General features: G+C 40.9%; 1 long non-coding RNA gene across 1 annotated transcript; it reads right to left on the bottom strand.

Moving 5' to 3' along the window:
- On the bottom strand, window positions 1–3,079 carry LOC135293447 (uncharacterized). Its single transcript, XR_010355570.1, has 3 exons — window positions 2,246–3,079; window positions 1,917–2,009; window positions 1–958 (listed from the first exon to the last, which is right to left on the bottom strand). It is a non-coding gene; the product is annotated as an uncharacterized LOC135293447 (long non-coding RNA).
- Window positions 3,080–21,246: the final 18,167 nt, after the last annotated feature.

Genomic DNA, 21,246 nt, shown 5'->3' with positions numbered 1-21,246 from the left:
TCTCTCCTCCCAGGAGGGCTGGCAGGCTTCCACCCCAGCCTCCTCCTGCACCCCTGGAAGAAGAGGCACTACACATCTGCAAATCGTGCTTCAGGCACCCCAGGTGCTGCTACTCAGGCCCAGGATGCAGATCTCCTATAACTTATTTCTCTATGGTAATAGTTTCCCTAGGATGCATGAAGTTTAATTGTCAATTGTACAGGCCACCTTGAAAGGCTCAGCACCTTGAAATTGGTGGAGCTTCATGAGGATTCACACTTAACCCATGAGTGCTCACACAGGTAGGGCAGCTGTGCAGGTCATGCCACAAAAGAGATGAAAGAGTTCCCTTTGGAAAGAGTCCCCCCTTGGAAAGTCTCTCACTGCTGGCCAGCTGGATTAATATTATGTCTTTATTACTTCATAATAATTGAGCACAGAAATTGTAAAATCTTTAAAGAATAGAGACAATAACATTCTGCTTAATGCTAAGAATATCAATGAAGACTATGTCCCATTTTATATTAAAATCACATCTAAAAGTCATTTTATAAGTGCCTAATTGCTTGTTTATGGAAATAGCTACTTCAAATGATTTCTGTGATTAGCTTGACTGTTTCACTGTAAGTGGATATGAATTAAAGAGAATCAATCCTAGAATTCTTTTGAAATAAAAGATTGAATCTATCTTAGTGTAAATTAATTACACTTACTGGCAAAATGCCCTACCTTATGCTGAACATCTCTTTGTAAGTGCTACTCTGTGTTTTCCAGGCAAGTCAGGTCCACCCGGTGTGTTGCTTTGAAGTGAATGGATCTGGGCTTTGTGTCAGCACCTCCAGCTGCAGAGTCAGACAGTGTATTATCCACACCAGCATCCCTCTGCAGCTGGGTTTGAGTGGGAGTGGGTTTGGCACCAGGCTCTGCACTGAGGCAGAGAAGGAAGCCTGTCCGTTGAGCAAGTCTTCTTGTCCAAAACCTTTCAAAGGGTTAAAGGAATTTAAAAAGAAAAAAAAAAAAAAAAAAGAAAAAATAAAAAGGTGGTGTTTCCATCTGTGTTTTATGATTGCCTAAACCCAAATCAAAGCAGGTAGAGATGTGTGGCCCACTGGCCCTGGAGGTCAGCAACAAAGTTGAGCCTAGTTCCAAATGTGCGTGGTGCCACTCTCCTGATAAAAAGCAGGCACCCAGCCTTGCTGAGCATCCACCTTGTCCTCACCAATCCATGGAGATGGACAGGCACATCCAGTGCACACCATACCCCCTGTTTTGGACACCTCCCTTTGCATGAGACCCAGGCCCCACCTCCCATCTCCCAGACCAGCTCTAGCTGACCATGGGCTGAATGCTTAACTTTTAAACGGCTGATGTTTGTCCAGCTAAGTCCAGGCACACTGATCTGGGTCTCTCTGCCCATGGCCCCTCTCTGTCCAGCCCTGTCTCCCTGCTGGCCAGCAGAAGGATGCACCTGATGCCCCATTATTCTGTTCTTACCAACTGCTGCCCTGTCACCACCATCTCAGGTCACCTTAGGCTGGCTCTTAGGTTTAACAAGGAGAAGGGGTCTTTTACTCCCCATAAGTCACTTTAATGAGGCATATAGGAGACCTCTTCAGATAATGGTTCAGGTCTTTGCTCATTTGTCCCTCTGGGGCTGTCAAACTTCCCACTGGTATGCTAAAGGGAATTGGCTCTGAAAACACTCCCAATGGCCACAGGGACCCTGTGGGAGCACTTTAGACAACTTGCTCAAGCTCTGTTAGACCAGAAGTCTAACTTACTGCCTGTCTCCCCTATGCCATGTGGTTACTTATGTAGTAGACTGAATAGGGAGGAACAGTCAGAATAAAAATGTCTTATTGCCATAGATTCATTCAGAAGAAGGTAATAGCAAATCCAGTAACTTCTCAAGGCAACCTCATGCCTACAGTACTTACACTTTTGCTATCTATGCCAGAGGCTGAAGGTAAAGAGCCAGAGAAATGGTCCTTGATCTGATACACGCTCATATATGACTTCAAAGGGAAAATCTGTAGGAAAAAAACATAATTTATTGATGACCAAAAGGAGACTGGGGAAAAGTGGGTGAGTTTCTCCCCTATAAGTGTAGCGTTGCATTTCAGAGAAGAGGCAAGCTGCACAGTATCATCTGAGGGTTGAAGTTGAAAAACTCATTTTATAAAACTAATAAAAAAAACCTGAACTAATAAATAAAACTAATTTTATGCCCTCACTCAGCAGTTAGCAGTCTTCAGGCAGAACTCACCTCTTTCCAAGAAGTGGAGCCTTTTGAGGAAGTGGTGAGCACGAAACTCCAGGAGCACATTTCAATTTTGGTTGTTTGTTCCTGGAGGAAAAATTATTGAGCACTTCTAATCATTCTGAATGTGCTTTCAGGACCAGTTGCTGGCAATCTAGAACAAGCCAGGAATTGATTCAGGAAGGGTGGCAATCCATTACCATGATATGCACTTAAAAATTTCTTAAAGAGACCACACAGTATTTGCTTTTTATAAAAATTAGAACAGCAGGATGAGAAGCCACAGCTTTATTAGCAGTGCACTCTGAGGACAGCAGAAGACACAGCCCCCTTCATTTCAGTTTCCAACTGCATGTGTGCAAAAGCTTAGTTACAAACTACAAGATTGTACATATTTCATAAAATGTGTACAAATTTGATATCTCCTATTAATATTATTTATTGCTTTGTAAAGTAATGTATGTATGCATTCAGCCATCTGTATAGAATGTAAATATCTTGTATTGCTGTGCATAGAGACAGTGCAGTGTATTTCATCTGAAACATGCTTTGCTTTCCTTTTCCAGAGGCTGTATAATCTGCTATGAAAAACAGTGAAAAATAATTTCCCTATTAAAACAAAATTTGCATTAATATCAATGTCTCAGCTTTCTTGAAATAGCATTTAGAAGGAAATTTAGAAGAAAAAAGGTCAGAAAGTGAAAATGCAATTTGAATTTTTTTCTGTGACTTTGATGTATTTTCTAATTTTATGCACTATGCTTTTAAAATTGCTCATGAATGGCCTCTACATAAATATGGACTCAGTTGAAGACTGTCAAATGTGAATATTGAATTGCACAAAACTTACAGCTAGTAAAGCATGACAGACAAAATAGATGACATCTGTTGCTTCTTAGTTAGAAGAAAACCCACAAGTTTCATAAGCATTTTTATCCACTTGCTTCGTGTCAATTTTCAAGCATTAGAAAGGGTTATCTTCCAGTGACCAATAGACAGCACCAGAGGCTATGCCACCAAAAATCCCACTGAGAACCTCATCAGGTCCAGTTTGCTCCCATGGGCAACACTGGACTAGCAGCAGGGATGCAAACCCCAAGGGCTTGGCAGAGGTTTTTGAAATTCCCATTTCTGCCACCACTGACCTGCAGCAGTGGTGGAGATATGAATGCAGCACCAGGGGCTGTGGAGGGAGCAGGGGAGAAAGGAGGCCACAGACTGGGCAATGAAAAGCTGCAGTCAGCATTGCCTGTAAAACAAAGGGCTCAGAGCAATTGTATTAGAATAATTGGATACATCTAACAGTTATTGGCTGTGAAATTCAGCTGCATAAGGCTGATTAATTAATGGAAAAATACAGAGGCATGTTGTGAGAGCTCTCCTGTGATATGTTGGCATCGGTGGACTTTGTGTCTGGCTCACTGGAAAGAAACTCTGACCTTTGCTTAAACACTTTGAGCATCTGTTACACAACAGTTTTGGCCCTCTAAGAATCAATTGCAGCTCACAATTGAAGGAGATGTTGCTTTTGTGGAGAGTTATTGCACTTGAGGTCATCAATCCAATCCACCAAGTCTATGGCTCTTTTCCATCCTCATTACAAATATTGTGAGTTGGATGCAGATTTAGGAATGTAGGAGTGCTGCAGGAGGCAGAATGTCACACTGACTTCAATTTCTTCTGCTTGGCATTGTTTGACTCAGATTCATAATGCAGCTCACACTTTGTTCCATGTTTGACTTATTATTAATAATATTATTTAAAGCATAAACAGTATAGACAACTGACAAAAGACTGTTTATTGGAAAAGTTGTCTTTATACGTTTATACCATCCCTCATTTAAAGCTTCAATTTCTTTTTCTATCCTGTTAGCTACAGTTCTGTTATATATTATTATACAAAAATGCTTCTTATATTGCATCATCTTGCAAGTGATCTGTGTATTATAATATTAAACACTATGAAATAATCTGAATACTGCATTTGAGTAGGTATTTTTCACAGATTACATGTATCAAAACAGACCTTTCACTGCGCATTTAGCATGAAAAGGTATGCAGTACAGTAATATCCCATTAGTTTTGGTTTTTTTTTTAATGTAGCACTATGCACAAATTGGAACGTCCCTGAAACTCACTGGAAAATCTATAGAGAAAAGTGTTGCAAGACATCTCAGCATTGCACACAATGAAGTGCCCAGAGACTGCAAATTCTACAAGTCTGCTCTCTGGTTTCTTTCTGCTCAGGCAGACAAGGCCAGTACGAGTTGTGCTGGCACAGCAGCAATCTCGTGACTTGAACACACAAAGGAGTAAAGAAATTCTCTGTGTAACCTGTTCCAGCATCTCACAGTAATGAAGAATTTCTTCCTGACATCTCATTTAAACCTGTGCTTTTTCAGGGTGAAGCCATTCACCCTTGTCCTAGAAGTACAGGCCATTGTAAAAAGTCCAGCTCTCATTTCAGTGCTTTGGGTGCTGCAAGGCTGATAGCAGCTCTCCCCAGAGCCTCCTCCTCTCCATGCTAAACAGCCCCAACTCTCTCAGGCTGTCCTCATAGGAGAGGTGCTCCAGCCCTGTGTCCCTCTCATGCTGGGTCCCCAGAGCTGGCTGCAGAACTCCAGTGAGGTCTCATGAGGGTGGAGTTGAGGGAATGAATCCCTTCCCTTGACACCACTTCTGATGCAGCTGAGGGCACCTCTGGCCTCCAGAGCTGCCAGCACACATTGCTGGGTCACGTCCAGCTCCTTGTCTACCAACACCCACAATTCTCAGAACAGCTTTGTCATGTAATACACAGAATGATAAAAAGAATCACCTTATGCTGCCTGACATTACTTTCAGGTAGTAGAAATGTTCTGGAGCAGAGCTGTGCTTCTCTTTGTTTCTGCTGCATCTTGTCCAATGCTGACATTAATTACCAGTTTACATTGTATTTCTATTTGCATGGGAGATCTTGGGAATGCTCTACTGAAAAAATACATTTCTTTGCTGTTTCATACCATTAGACTTAGGGATTTATTAAGATACTCATTAAGAAAATATGTCAAGTCTCTTACCTAATAGGTTTTATTAAGTTTGGGGTTATTAATTTTACTGGGTTTTATTAAGTTTTCTGCCACTGGCTTGAAGGACACCCTTACCAGGAAATTAAGTTAATGAAGCTTCTATTTCCATATTATACTTATATTAGGAATATTATGTGCAACCTCATTCAGAGCTGGTCAAATGTAAATAAGGAAACCTTTACTGGGAGTTACTCTAGGGTCCCTCAGGCCACTTAATTCAGTTTCTTCAATATGATTGAGAACTGATTCTTAAGCTTTCTTGTGTAACCTCAACTTCTTGCTCATCCTCCTGGAACAGAGATTATTGGCCTTTGATTAAGGTAGATTATGGTTTTCTTTATTATAATTTTTAATTTTTTTTGTAGTAAGCATACTTGAATTTGTTAAACTTCAGGAGATACCCCAATAAATTTGTGAGCTCAGTTTCCATGTAAGAAGGGAACAGATCTGATAAGTCACTATACATTCACACAAACACAAGAGACCTTAGAACAGGCTCTAAAATTCAAACAAAACAGAGGATCTAAAAACACATTCTCTACACTGAAAAATGAAATAAAGCATATAGTATTGGGGGAAACAAATTTTTGCTGAGAGAAAAATGTGCTCTCACTGCTGCTTCACCAGCCCAGGATAATTTTCTGCAATGACACTCACAAAAGTCTACCCCGTAGATATTTTCCAGGAACAAGAGGTGCAGGAAGAAAAAAATGAAACATCACTACAGCTGAGTTGTGGTGTTTCATCCATTGAGAAACTTGAACAGAAACATTTCCAGTGCTGGAAATGTTAGAGAAAGTGTTACCTGCAGCACTGGCTTCTTTGCAGACTTTTTATAGATGCCATGTGAAAATAAGGCTTCAAAGAAAACAGCAAAGATGGATGGGGTGAGTCTTCTCAAGCAATACAAGATGTTTTTCGATAAAAAAGTTACTGTGCCCGGTGAAAAGAGTGGAGAGACCACTGGAAAAAAAAAGTGATGGAGTTACCTAAGAGAAAAGCTGAAGTTTGAAAAAGTGACTGGCCATATAGGCTAGCATTACTTTCAGTGAAGAAAACAGGGTTATCCTCCTCTTTTTGAAGATCAAAACATCAGGACACTTCTCCAAACATTGCAGGCTCTGCTATTACCTCTAGCATGGGCACTGCAGAGAGCTAGATTCTCACCTAGATTAGGCTGAACCCTGTTCATTGAAAAGAAGCAGTCACACTGATTTCACTCCTGCTAAACATTTAAACCCTTTCTGTTACTTTATTTTAAAGAGTATAATTGTTATGCTCATTTTTTTTAAGAGCACAGGATCAGTTTTCCATCTGAACACAGGTGTTCACAGCCTAGGGAAGATGTCAAGGTGAGTGTAATCATAATTTCCAAAAAAAGTAAAGGCACATGTGTGCAGAAAAAATGACTCTTTGCTTTCAGATTTTGCTTGTCACTGCAGTGAATTTTATTATTAAACTAAATGCAGTATAGACAAAGTGCAAACACCAGAAAAGAAATTATCTCTGCTTTCACAGGTAGCATTGCTGTAAGAGCTACATATCCACAGGTATCAGGGAAACAAAAAGATAACATTCATTGTCATGCTTCTAAATTATGACTTGTAGGAAATCTTGACAGCTCCTTTATAAAGTAGTCCTTCTGCTTAAGCATTTATCAGTGTTGTCACTCAGTTTAAAGTGTAATGTCAATGACAAGTTCATCTTCTCCCTGTGTGCTACAATGATTATGAGATGGACACACAACAGAACACAGAACACTCCTACCTTGCATTGAGGCTGGGGGGTCCATTGGCTTCAAAGAGGCTGTGAGAATCTCTTAGACTCTTCTTACTGAAAGATACAGGGAGTTAGGTGTTGGTTTGGGTTGGCTATAGCCTTCTGCACCTTCCAAAGTGGAGAAACCAGCCTGTCTTGAACACTGGAGAGGCATGTGAGTGTGTTCCTTCCCCTGGCTGCATAGGACTGGTCCTTGCCTGCTGATGGATCTTGTGTTTTTCTGGCATGGAAGTGTGGGTTTAGAGATGCTTTAGAAAAAAAAAAAGTTATCAAAATGCAATTTTTAATTGCCATTTTAGCCATGTATGGGATGAGTCGTTCCTGTGATGTTTGTTAATAGTAAATTCTCCCCTTAAAGGGGAGAATTTATCTTAGCCACAGATACTTGTTTCAAACCATCCTTAGTCATCCTAAGGCAGCTCCCATTTGAAATGGCAGATTCCCACTGAATTCCTTTCTAATCTTTGGAAAAGATAGCACCAAGGCTGAAGAGTCAGATTACAGGTTCACACTACTTTTCAACATTGCTTTGGTGAACACATGTCCCTGATAGCATTTAAAGGGCAGGAGAGCAGCACTCAGGCTTGATGGGGTACAAGTCTGTCAGCTGCACAGCTCTGTTGGACCTCTGTATCTCTAGCCTTTTCTAGTGTCTCAACCCCAGTACTGTATTCTGCACAAAGCTGGCATCTTTGGAACACTTCCATGTAAATATGGCAATTATTTTGGCTCCCAGTGCATCCAGTCTGCCTACAGTGGCATAGCTGCCTGTAGGCAGCCTCAGGTAAGTGCAGATCCTAGCCGGTACCAACCCATTCCAGAATTTTCCTGAGGAAGCTCCAAGACTTGATTCTGTCAGTACATAGAGGAATGCCTTTCCATGGGAAGCTGCAAATGCAGCAGCAGTCAGGTATGGATATCATGACACCAGCCATGGAATAGCTTTTTGCCCAAGTGACCTGGCTCTGCTGCACCAGAGCACTGCAAACTTACACTCCAGGTTGCCTTCCAGTAACTTGCTTGAATGTCAGTTTTTGTAAGCCAAACAGGAAACACTCGTTGAGCTGAGAGATTCAAGGGCATCTTTCAGTGGAGACATGCTTGTATTTGAGATTTATAGTGCCCTGCATAAAATCATGACTTACTGCTTATGCCATGGAAATTTCAATCCCCATGACAATCCAATCTTCTTCAAACCTAGTTAAGAGATGCCTTATTATAGCTCTTGAAGTAGATCACATAGCCTGAAATTCCCATTAGATTAATTAACATTTTGAAGGCATGCTCCTAAGACACTTTTTGAGAACCCAGGACAAGAAATAAATTTCATCATGACACCCACTCTGGTCCCGCCTTCCAAAATGCCCAAACCTTTCAGGGAAGCTCATCACTCATGTGCCAAGAATGAAATGTTTATTAGATGCTCTGCATCTGTCCCCCCGTCTTTGCAGAATGTTTTCTTGAATCTCTCTAGACACAAATTCTATTACTATTTTTAAATTGTCTTTCAGAACTTGTTAATCTTCTCTATTCTTCAGTAGTTCTGTGAGTTTTCCTGCACTCTTGAATGATTATTTTAGTACCATAGATATCAGAATTTCTTTTTAGATATAAGGTTTAATCTGTACTTTAATATAGTTCTTATTATCAGCAGGAAATTAGGATAGCATCCAGGCAATTTGCAGAAAACTAGGAAATGAGAAACAGAAGTGAGCAACAAGCCTTCAATAAGTGTAGAACTGCAAGATAAATATTTGGGGAATTTATTGCTTATCTTGATTATTTGCCATATTGGTATCTCCGGAGCTGCTGGAAAGAAGTGAGAGAAAAACCTGTTTTGCTGTGGTTTTGGCTGGGATAGAGTTAATTTACTTCAGCTGCAGGGTGCTAGGTTTTGGATTTGTGCTGAAAACACACAGATGTTTAGAATCAAGGAAGGAAGGAAGGAAGGAAGGAAGGAAGGAAGGAAGGAAGGAAGGAAGGAAGGAAGGAAGGAAGGAAGGAAGGAAGGAAGGAAGGAAGGAAGGAAGGAAGGAAGGAAGGAAGGAAGGAAGGAAGGAAGGAAGGAAGGAAGGAAGGAAGGAACAGATTATTTAAAAGATTCTCCAGTGTTCTCTTTAGTTCAGAGGTGCAATTCCCACCCTGACCACCACGCCCTACCCCCCCCACCCCACCCCGCCCAACTAATCCTCCCCCAAAAGCTAGAAGAAGGAATAAAAATTCTTTGCTTTTTATATTTGGGACTACATCCCTTTGGACAGCCCATCAAACATCCAACTTTACCCCTCTCTCTCTAGGAAAAGTTTCCCAGATAAAAGCTATCCAGTTTGCAAGGTATGCTCTCTCTGGGGTCACCTGTCCTCATGGTCCCCTTGAAAGAGAATTGGTTGTGACAGTTGTACCTGAAGGCTTTTGCAGCTAATAAAAAAATAACCCTGGCTTTTGATGCCCTGGAGTTCATGCCCTGATTCCATGAAAGGTCTAGTAATAAGTTTTTTCTACCTCACACAATGATGACCAGTGACTGATGTTTGAGAGCTAAGCCAGCCTTTCACAAAAATTTCATTACTCTGTTTCACCAGGTCAAAAGGCTTAGGAAACGAGACACTTAAAGAGCTGTGACAGAGGGAGCAGTGAATGAGCAGGAAATGAAAAGGGTTTGTTGCCTGCAGCAGTTCCCACTGCACTGACTCAGGAGGAGCTGTCTGAGAAGGGACTCTCATTGTTCTGGTATCTCCATTGCCAGGGAGAGGAATGAATTCTTCGCTGCAGCACCTCACCCAGGAAACACAGCCAGAGCCCGTGGGCTGGGTTGTCAATGGGAGCAGAGGATGTCACACTGCTATTTCAGCATGTACCCACTGCTCCTCCTTGCTGTCCTGGGAACTCATTCCTTCTCTCCTCTGCATTTTTACTTAAAAGAAAATACTGTGATCTGCATGTATTAAGTATTTAATGATCTATATTCAAGTGGTACCACCGTCATACATATTTTACTGGAAATACAAATTATACTCTGTTCTCTTGTGTACTTTTAAAAGATATATAATATAACATTTTGATTTATTATTCCAGCTGTTTATATTATCTCTGAGCCAATAAATTACAGCAGATATAAAGGTAATATATTATAGAGAATGGAGACATTCTGTTGACTGCAGAGGTGAGAAGGGAAAAGAGCAAATGTGACAATACAGGTCCATGTAGTTTAATGTAAAGAACTGTAAATTGTAGAGAGCTAGAGATGATCTATGCTGAGTACTCAGGAGACTGGAATGGTGAAGTGTCAAGGGGTAAAGTCCTACTAAAGCAGTTTGCTGCTGCAAATAATGATTTGGCTTAGTGGATTTGAGAGTGGTAATTGAACCTTCCTCACTTATGTTGTGCCTATGTACCACCTACTCCAATCTCTCTAAATAGCCAAACCAACAAATACACTATTTTAGCTGCTTGTGAATTTTGCTACTACAAGACAGGACCCACAAGCTTCAATTAACACAGTGTTGCTGGGACAGTGGGGGAAGAATTATCATGTTACAAGACACATTAACTATCTTGACCAAATATTTTTAACTGCAGTGACTCTCTGTTGCAGTGACTGGCTCAACTGAGAAGTTTAGAAAACAGGATAAACTTCAGAAAGATGCATGAAGGAAGGGGTCTAAGTAGCTTCTCACAGGTGTGAGCCAATGCTATCTCATGTGGCTAATTACAGAGATCTTGCCAGACCTCTTTCTGAATTGTTCTTTTCTATATCCAGGCATAAGTCTCTCCCTGTGATTTAGTCCTTGCATAGCTTCACTCAGTGAAAGATTTATGTTTGATGCACACTTCATCCCGCTCCACTTTGCAATGCCATGTCAGTCATCATCTGAAAAAGAGGGAGATGTCTGTGTGCTAAGGGCTTTCCTCAAACCAAGTCCCTGTGGGAGCTGCATTCTGACTCTGCTTTGTCAGAGAAGAGGGATTTTTCCACTTTGAATGCCTTCAGCAGATATCCCAAACAAACACCACAATTAACTTAGCTGCGTTCCTCTGACTTTTCCACCAAAGCTGTCACTCAACCTAATGTCCTCCCTTCAGGACATGAGCCCAAGTATATCTGCTCTGTGGAAAAGAATGCATACTCCATCTTTCCTTAGTGTTGCAAATGCAGAATATGAAGATTTTGGTCAGCAAATAGATACAGCAAATTCCCAAAGTTTCCTAGAAGGATTTAGGCAAAGCAAAGTCTGGATGTAGTGCAATGTCCATGGCAGAGCATCATCAGTAACAAGTGGACCTTGGAGACCGTGCAGTGGTCCTCACTGTCTCCAGTGGCCTCCATTCCCTCTGTCTGCAGGTAGAAGTAGCCCACTGTGGCATCCTGGTTGCCTCTCTGTGTGTCCAGGCACCAGTAAGAGGTGGAAACCCATGATGGGGAAAAGGTGCAGAATTGTGCTGCTTCTTGTACCCTGATTCCTGGCTTCAAAGTGACCTTTTTTCCTGCACCATCTAATGGAGTGGGGGAAGTCATACAGGCAAGTATCTTTATAAATGTACAGTCATTCCTGATCTGTAAATACCACAAACCAAGAAGAAGAGGGAGAAGTAACAAAACCATGAATATCATCCTCCCTCAGTTGCCCCAAGGAAAGTGAGAAATTAATGTTCTTGTGGCTGGGTACTCCCACTGAGAGCATCTTCTTCTCTGTGCAGGGAGGATTTCAGAGGCCTAATGATGCATGCCACTTCTTGATGCTGCAAATGAGACTCTGTCCTGCCATGGCACCATGCCTGGAAAAAATGTAATTGTTGAAGCCTCGCCTCAGATGCTGAAGGAAAGGAAGGAACTGCAAGTGTGTATGTGTTAGAATAGATATTGAAACAGGAATATGGTTGACAGTACACCAGACCCCTGGGTTGAATACCACGCTTTTGTATACAATGTAAACGGTTTGGGAAAGGGGAAAAGCTGATGACTACAAATCAGCTGTTTAGAAAGCCATTAACATGGCCTCTGGAAAGTTCTTTATTATGCACTCTTTTACTTTATTTGGGAAAAAGGGTGGTGGTGGGGATGGACACATTATCATCTGTGCTATGGAGTAGTGGAGCAAACTAAAGGCATGATGTGAAAGCACAAATGGTTTTGCAAAATTTGTTTGAAAATATTATTGAAAAATATTCCTGCCTTGTGGGAAGGCATGACTGTAGCAAGATGCTTTGCCCTGGAATGTGATCAAGCAGCTTGGAAAATGTCCCGTTTGCAAAGCTATTAATAGTGGATTGAGAGGGGCTGCCATGTACTGGTTTTGCTGTTTTGAATTATGCTAAAAGCAGTCTGGCTAACTAACCCCAAATTATCATCCTGATAGTGAGGCAAATATTGGCAGACAAACTGCTAAACTCGCCTGGAGACATATGATGGGCAGTCAATCACTTTATAGTATAAAAGGCCAGACCCCTTTCATAGTTAGGTTCTTCCAATATTCCTGCTTGGAATGTGTGAAGTTTACTCCCTTGAGTAGGGGAGAGGCCCACCCACAGATACTCCTTGAAGTTAAGAGAAAGAGATCTGTCCATGAGCACTGGTATGGTGAGTTACATCCATCTCTACTTAACAATTGTTTCTTTTTGCTAGCTTTAATATAATTGCTTTGATATAGTGCACTATGCCATGTGTAGTAAGTAACTCTGATTAAGATCTTTTGTCTAATCATTTGTCATAATAAATAATTCATATTATATGAATATATCTGATTTGCCATCATTAAAGCCTGCAGGACAAAGTTACATAAGCCACTGACAGTCTGGGGCTAAGATCAGATCCATCTGCCCCCAGGCTCCTCTCTGAGAAAGAGTTTGGTACACAAGGGGGAACTCTCTGCCCCTCACAGCTCAGTGGCAGGGCTTCTCTAATGTACTTCTCCTGAGGCTCCCACAACAATAACTTAAAGGCTTCTCATGCTGTGGTATTACTGATGTAGAGTATAGGATGAAAATGAAAAACACCTCTGTATCAGATGATGAAAACCTAAGTACAATACGGCATGAAGGACCAGCAGCTCCCGTAGGGTGGCAAGATCTTGCCCTAATACAGAGCAGAGCAGACTATTGTGCAAAAGCAGAACCAATACAATAGTCAAAAGGGTAAAAGGCAGGATCTTTAGAAATATTCAGTGATATCCTCTGTAGGTATTCTTCCATCTGAGCCCCCATGGCACTACTAAAGGCAAAAAAATACCACAGGGAAAGATGGAGACACATCTACTGCTCATCTATTAAGAAATCTCTTTTTTCTGTTATTTTATGTCCTTAAATCATTAAGTTAATGGACAGACTTTGCACTTTGTAGCTCTTTGAAAGGATGTGTGCTGGAACCCATGTTATCCCACATGTTCATATGTCATCTGGAAAAATGAAGTAATGAAATTTTCTGATGATACTCTATTATTTAAGGCAATAAAATGGAATTCAACTGTGAAGAGTTGCAGATGGCTCACAATACCAAGTGATTGTGAGAAAAATGGCAGATGAGATGCTGATAAATATGAAGTATTGCACATGGAAATAAACATTCTTAACCATGCATAGCTGTGATGAGCTCTAAATTAGCTATCAGCAAGCAGGAAAAAAAAGATTTTTGAGTTGCCATTGACAATTACAATAAAATCTCAATGCCATGCTCAGGAGCCATCAAAAAAGTAAATAGAACATTAAGAATTCTTGAGAAGGGAACAGAGAACAAACAGAATAATAATATCTGTCACTGCATGATCATATTGTGAATGTTTTATGCTGTTCAGATTCTTTCCTCCTCCAGGAAAACAGAAGTAGAATATATATATATATATATATATATATATATATATATATATATATATATATTTGAAGGCAAGAGCAGTCAAAGCCTTGGAATAGCTTTTGTGGGAAGGTTAAAGAGTTCAAAATGTTTTCATCTTTGAAAGAAAAGGCTCAGAAAGGAGCCTGTGTATCCTCATGTGTACACAGCCATGAATGGCATGTTGCAGTGAACAGGGACTCGTATTCACTGTTTCTCACAACAAAATAAATAAAGGTCAACTAATTAAACTCTCAGGCATCATGTTTAAAACTTTAAAAGAAAAGGTGGTTATCTTTCATGTGGTGGTGCCAGGCATTTCAGACTGGGATAAAGGCCATAAAATCATGTATTTTGTGTATAATTCAAACAACATCAGTGATTATTTCTGGACACAAGCAATGGGAGTAGCCTCTAATGCAACCTGACTAGAAGGGTAAAATTACTGAACAGAACAAAATGCCTGTTGAAATATATTGACCTAGAAAATTTCTGCCAGCCTGAGAGCTGTGAGCCTGGGATCCAGGCCTGAGAACCACAAACATACTTGAAAAATGAAGCAGCTGGTCTCTTTGAAATATACCCAGGGTGCCTAGAAACTAGAGACATTCTGAGATACCACCAAAAAGTGCAAAAATAGCCTGTAATGACTATTTATGATCTGAAAAGGTGAAAAAGAGTCTAGAAATATAAAAATTTATTGGAAAAAGTCAGAAAACATCACCTATTATTTGTTATATGTGAAAAATCAAGTTTTGCAATATCTATTGGCTGCTTGAATGGATGATGTCTACATCCTCTTATGCCTCTGTGATATGAAAAGGATTCAATTTTTATGCAAAATGAGTAAAACAACTCAGAACAATCGATGCTGCATGCATTTTTTCTTCCTTAAACAGGCAAAATGCTCCACATGAACTCTTTACAAGATGTTGGACTCTCACTGGGGATTCAGCTGCAAGCTCTGTGATGTGAGATAATCTCTGAAGTGAGAGTCTCTCTGTTATCTTACTAGACACCCCTTGGACCCACTTTTGGAGTCTGTTTGGTTTGTTCTCCCACCTGTGGGATGGTTTGGCCTCTTCTCCAATCTAACTCATTTGACATGGGCATTATAGATCTATATAAGTAATCTGTCATAAGCATGTGTGCTGCCAATTGTTGATAAGCTTATTTCACTAGTGATGAGGGTGTAGTAACCTGTAATAGTCCCTACACCCATTAGGGGTGGTTGGCTATTGGATGCTATAATATTGATTGCTGCTACACAACTGATTGTTGCTACACCACTGGTTGGTGCTGTATTGACTGGTGATGGTAATTTTAATGGCTTGAGAGATAGATATGTAAACTTTATTGATATATGTATCCTTGCATAACATTTGTGGTGATCTATAATAAAAACAGAGAAATCTAGAAGATAAAGCCTCTTGTGTCCTTGTGTATTAAAAACTCCTGCAAACCCAGAGTCATGATCTCTGTATACCCATGGGCTGGATAACCCTTTAGGCCATGACAACCAGTCACTGGCCCAGCTGGACCTGGGAGAGCTGCAGGACATACCTGAGGAGTTAGCACAGGCCAAGGAACTGTCTGTCCACAGCCAGTTTTAGAGGGTGAAATACTTTCACAGTAGAGATGTGCTCACATTGCTCTTCTGACGTTCTCCAATTGGCCTCTATCTTCATTAAACCACAGTGCCCAAAAGTGGACAAGCTATTCCTGCTGGGTTCTTGCTGATACATTGGGTGTTTTGCCAACTCCACGTGTGTTTATAGATCATGGTAGGTTGTTTGCCTTTTTCATAACAGTACAGCATTGTTGTGTTCTGCTCATGATCCTTCTCCAAAACAGCAACCTGGCTACTTGTTAAATGCACTGAGCCCAAGCAGCTGGGTGCTCATCCCTTGGAGCATTCCCTTAAGTTTTCCTTGGTTTTCATGCCCTTTCTCTATACTGCCAAGGAACTTTGACCCTCGAACTTGTGCTCCAACACAACTCTGTGTCATCTATAAGTGTGTGATTGGGATCAGCAGTGCAAGCACTGGGCAGAATTGGAACAGAAAGACCTCTGGAAGAGACCTTGTTGACATTTTACATTTTGCCATTGAAGTAATTCTCAGTGGAGATCCAGAACATGTTTTAGATTCACCATCTAGTGATTTAATCCATGCGGTATTTCTTTTGTTGGCATATAAGAATGTCGTGTGAGATCAAATCAAAAGAGTTCCCAAAGTGAAGTTTTATAGATTAGTTCTAGATCTGCTTTTCTTCTGCAGAGGAAAATTAGATTTTCTGTAACACAATTTGCTCCTTACAAATCCCCACTGCCTCCTTAACTTTCTTTATCTTTCAGGTACTTTCTGAATAGTTCATCATTTGATTAAAATAATTTCCAAGCTCACTGACATGTAATTCTCCACATCCTCTTTTTTCATGATTATTGGAAGAGTCACTACCATTGATCTGAGATGGGTCCTTCACAAGAGGAGGGAAGCAAAATGATTGCTACTGAATTCATACCCTAGACCAGCTGATCAGGTCTAGTGTAATAATGAGAATGCTCACCATTCCTGGAGGCTTCCATAATGTGACAAGTCAATTCTGAAACACATCCTCAGAAAAGGCACACAGTGGCAATGTCTTTTTACACTCTGCATTTTAAGCAAACTTCTACCAAGTCTGATCTGTTGTGGGAGGTGGACTTAGTACAGCAGTGGTGGAAGTCAGCTTTGTGGATAAGCCTGCTGAGATCATCAGAGAAGCAGGATGCAGTGGGCAAGAGGGAAGAAAAGAAAGAGGGTGGAAGAAGGTGCAGAAGAGCAACTGCACAAGATGTGACATAAGTTATTCCCATTTTATCTGCAGAAATGTGCCCACAGACTTGACTAGACAGGGTTAAGCTGATATGAGACACAGCTTCAACATGCTTTTCTGCTTCTTTCACATGTCACTGCCCGTGGAAGAAGAGAAAGCACTGAGTGAGGGAGGAACAAGGCACAGGGTGATCAGGGCACATCAATATCTCAGCAGCAAAGTACTTCACAATGAATAAAACACTACCTTGTTCCTATATCATGTTGTGTGCTTGTGCCTTCAGCACATCTACAGGGCAGTCACACACTGTGGTGGCCCATTGACTCCCATTGGTTAGGAGGAAATAAAGTAAAATTAGCTGTGACATAAGCTGAAATGTCAGGCTCTGACTTGCTGACAGCCCTTAGCTTCTAAGATGAGTAATGGCTAAGACCACCTGCCAGCCTCCAGGGTCAGCATGCCAGGTCCAAACCTGGTCCTGGGACAGAGATGGGGAACAGGACCCACACTGGCCTGTCTGAATCTGTCTGTGCTTGCAGCTCTGGGACTGAGGTCAGCTCTGACCATGGTCACAGCTGTCAACCAGTGGAGAATGCCTCGTGGGCTTCCCCCAGATGGTGACATCACTCCATGTCAGGTGCTCATCCAGGCTTCCAAGGCTGGCCCAGAGGCCCTGGTGCCCAATACCCTCCTGCAGCAACCAATATTCCAGCGGGGTCAGTCATCTGGGCTCTCAAGATGCCTGGGAGCTGGTCAACCCAGATCCTCAGGGACTGAGCCTCAAAGGGGAGCCTCTAGTGCAACAGGCACCATTACTGACCAGAGACCTTCTGGTAAATCTGGTGGGATGGAAAGTCATATTTCCCAATAGGACACCTGAAAAAATTCAATTGAATGCTTAAATTCTTGGCTTATCAAAGACACATTTTATTTAAAATTAAGAACAGACAAGAGGTCCAGAAATGTGCAGAGTTCTTGCTTTGATAAAAAGAAGATAAGCAGAGTTATTGAGTTTGAGCTCTGAAATATAAATATTTGACTGAAAGCAGGTTTGCCTCCAAGAAACTGTTCTAGAGTAATACATCTAAATAAAAAAATAGAAATCAATATTATTTATTAATAATTCAATTTGGGGATTTTCTTGGCAACTTTCAAATAGAATGTGTTTTTTCAGTTCAGTGCTCTGGATTTCATCTTAAGGAGAAAAAGTTATTCTTTCATCTATCTTTGTCTACTTTGGGGAAAATAATTTCTGTATTATTACTGGGCTATTTTTCAAAATTTCCTCGGTTCTTATAAATGGATCAGGATCACCTTGGGCAACAAAGTTCCTAATAGGGGATGGGAGAGGACAACCTCCTGTTTCCTCCATCTGATTTTTCACAGTCCAGCCTGACATAAATTGTAGTTAAAACACCAGAAAAGCTAATGTAAGTGTTATATTTAAAAAAACCTCTAAATTATAGGAATATAGTTAGTGTTGCTTAGCACAATGTCCCAGATAACAAAAATCTCATCAAATAAATAATGATTTCATTCTTCATTAAGATGACAATAGTTAATGATTAAAGGTAACTTCTCTGATATAACAGTCATACACTTTAGGCTTCAGGAGATGATAATACTCAGCTTAAAAATGTAAAATTATGGAAAAGAAAAAAACACAGGCTGGAGAGAAAAATAACTGGCTTATTGACAGACTTCAAGTTTCTGTCAGCAGGCAGGTCACTGAACAGGGACATACATCTTCCTCAAGGGCTGGCCCAGGTACTCAGCATCCTCATCAGTACCTGCAAGCAGATACACACCCACTTCTGGTGCACCACAGGCATGACAGAGGTTAGCAGGGAGGTCAACAAACCCTAGGGACTGGGGCAAGACAGCACTGTGGGAAAAGGGCATGAATGTAGCTCAAAAATGCCAGTTATACATCAAGGCAAGAGAGAGAAGAGGCATTCCTGCCTAGAGAACCAGGGTGTTTGAAAGGCGTGTTGGTCTTTCAGAGGAGAGGCAATCTCTGTGGAAAATGCTTTGGCAAAAAGGCTAAACAAAAAGATTATCCTGGAGAATTAACTGGGAGAGGTCAATATTCAGTTGTTTCTTAGTATCACAGCTCTAGGGAGCAAAGTCCAGCAAGAGCAAAGAGCTGGAGAAAAGAGAATTAGACCCAGACCTTTCAACTGGGAAATCAAAGAAGGACACCACTGGAGAATGACTATTGAAGTACCTGGAAGAGCTTGTCTTGATGTCAGGGTGGCACTGACATGAGAAGAGTGCACTTGAGCTGTTTCTGGGGCTGAGAACAGGTGTGCAGGTGTACAAGTAGCAAACTTCCTGTACAGCCTGTAAACCAGTCAAAGAGTACTCAGGCTGAGATCTTCTCTTACTCTGGGACTTTGTATTATCTATTGGTCCTGCAGAGGTAATGGGTTCCTGCTATATGGAGGGAATGCAAGGCTCTAAAGAGGAGCAATAACAATTTATGCAATTGCCTGTGTTTCAAATGTAATACAGATTTATTATTTTATCACTGAAAATTATACTGGGCTTTTAAAATATGTGTCTGACTCAATTAACTCAATGTGCTCATCTTTCTAACAGTTATCACAAACAATTCGTGAAGGTAGATGGCAGAGGGAGTGCTTTAGGGAATGACAAAGGTGTTTGGAAGCCAGATTTAACTGTTGAACTCTGCAAGCAGTGAAGCACATATGGTTTGGGCTCCTCCAAAATTCGGGTTATAAGTTACTGTGCAATGAACTGAACCTTTCAAGACAAACAATTGCGTGCATATGTCTGAATTAATCACAGGGATACAGGGTAATGTTACTGTGATTGATACAAGGTGACATTTATTGGAAATACAGCTTTAATTTTTTGTGTTAGTGAGAATTGTGGACACAGAGTACAGAAAGAAACAGACACAGCATTACCTCTTTCATCTAAGCAGCCAGACCACCAAGTAAAGACACTGCCTGGTGTCTTTGAAGTTAATGGAATTAATTATGCTGACTGCAGATGTGCCATTACAGAGGCATCTTATGAAAATGTGCCTGCTGTCATCCTAATCCCCCCCCCATACCCCTGTGAACTCCCATAAGGGTGGGATGTGTCTCTGAGCTGCACCCTCCCAGAGCTGCCATCCTCCAGCTCCCAGGTGTGAACACCTGCCCCCAAGGCTGTTCCCACAACCTCATTGAGAACAGCATCTCTCACAAGAGAGCCAAACACAGAATGGCCACACTGACAAGTGACACCATGTCCAAAGTGTCTGTTTATAGGGACATAGAGAAACCCACACAGGGACATGACAGCCAGATTGGATAAGAGACAGCGGGTAAGTGCGATAATTCACTGGAAGATATATGAAGTTGTGTTTCATATGAAAAGGTCTGCTATATGCTTTGATTCCTTTTTCTTCTGACACACTTAGCTGCAAATCACAACTCTTCCACGTTACAAATAACACACGCCACAGATTTAATTTTCTGATTCTGGTCTAAGGGGTACTTTTCATTTCACAAGTCTTCTTCTTTTAGTAAGTAACAATTTCCTAGACAAAGAAAGACTTTTTTCCAGTTCATCTTTTAAATTCTGGGATTTTTTTTTTATCATACTTTGCTTTGGTGTAAGTTCCTCCTTCCTATTTAAATTCTATACCACAAAACATTCTAAAGTTGAAGGTACTAAACTCCACACTACAATCTCATACATGAATTCCTTGGAGTGGGAAGAAAGGTTTTGGGGGGTTAATACATTTGAGTTAACTGGCCCAGAAAAGGCAAGATGTGGGCTGGCTTTTTGGTTGGTATCAGCTGTCCAGTTTGCATTTGCTGATTGCATTAGAAATCAGCAATTGCTTTCAGTTTGGCAGAGCTTTCTTTCCTTGCTTAAAAGTTACAAACAGAAGCTGTAACAGGCATCTTGTGTTCTACTAGTTTTGAACCCCAACAAAAATATGGAAATAGAGATGGTTTGGTTTGTTGATTTTACTTCTGATGACTCTACAGTAAAATATAGAGAAAAGGATTTTTATTGCATGTATGAATTTCAGCTCAGATATTACAAAACCAGGAAAATCCTTTGGAGGAATTCTAAAGATTCGGTGTTTAGTCTTATTGTTTCTAGGAACCTCATTTTAACTATCCATGTTTTTTAAAAATATTTTTTTGAGTAATACTGGCTTCCAAATTTATACTGCCTTTAATTCCGTACAAATTGAGTAATTTTTCATAGAATCATAAAATCCTTTAGGTTGCAAAAGACCTATAAGATAATCAGTTTCAACTGTTAACCTAGCACTGCCAAGTCTACCACTAAGCCATGTACCCAAGTGCCACATCCACATGTGTTTTAATATTTTCAGGGATGGTAATTCTACCACTTTCCTGGGCATCTTGGAATGCCTGATCACCCTTCCAGTGACGAACTTTTTCCTAATATCCAACCTGAACCTTTCCTGGTGCAACTCAAAGATGTTTCCTCTTGTCCTGCCACTTGCCACCTGGGAGAAGAGACCG

This window comes from Passer domesticus, chromosome 2 (assembly GCF_036417665.1).
Source record: "Passer domesticus isolate bPasDom1 chromosome 2, bPasDom1.hap1, whole genome shotgun sequence".
In the NCBI taxonomy this organism is placed as follows: domain Eukaryota; kingdom Metazoa; phylum Chordata; class Aves; order Passeriformes; family Passeridae; genus Passer; species Passer domesticus.
This window is presented reverse-complemented; position numbering and strand designations above follow the sequence as displayed.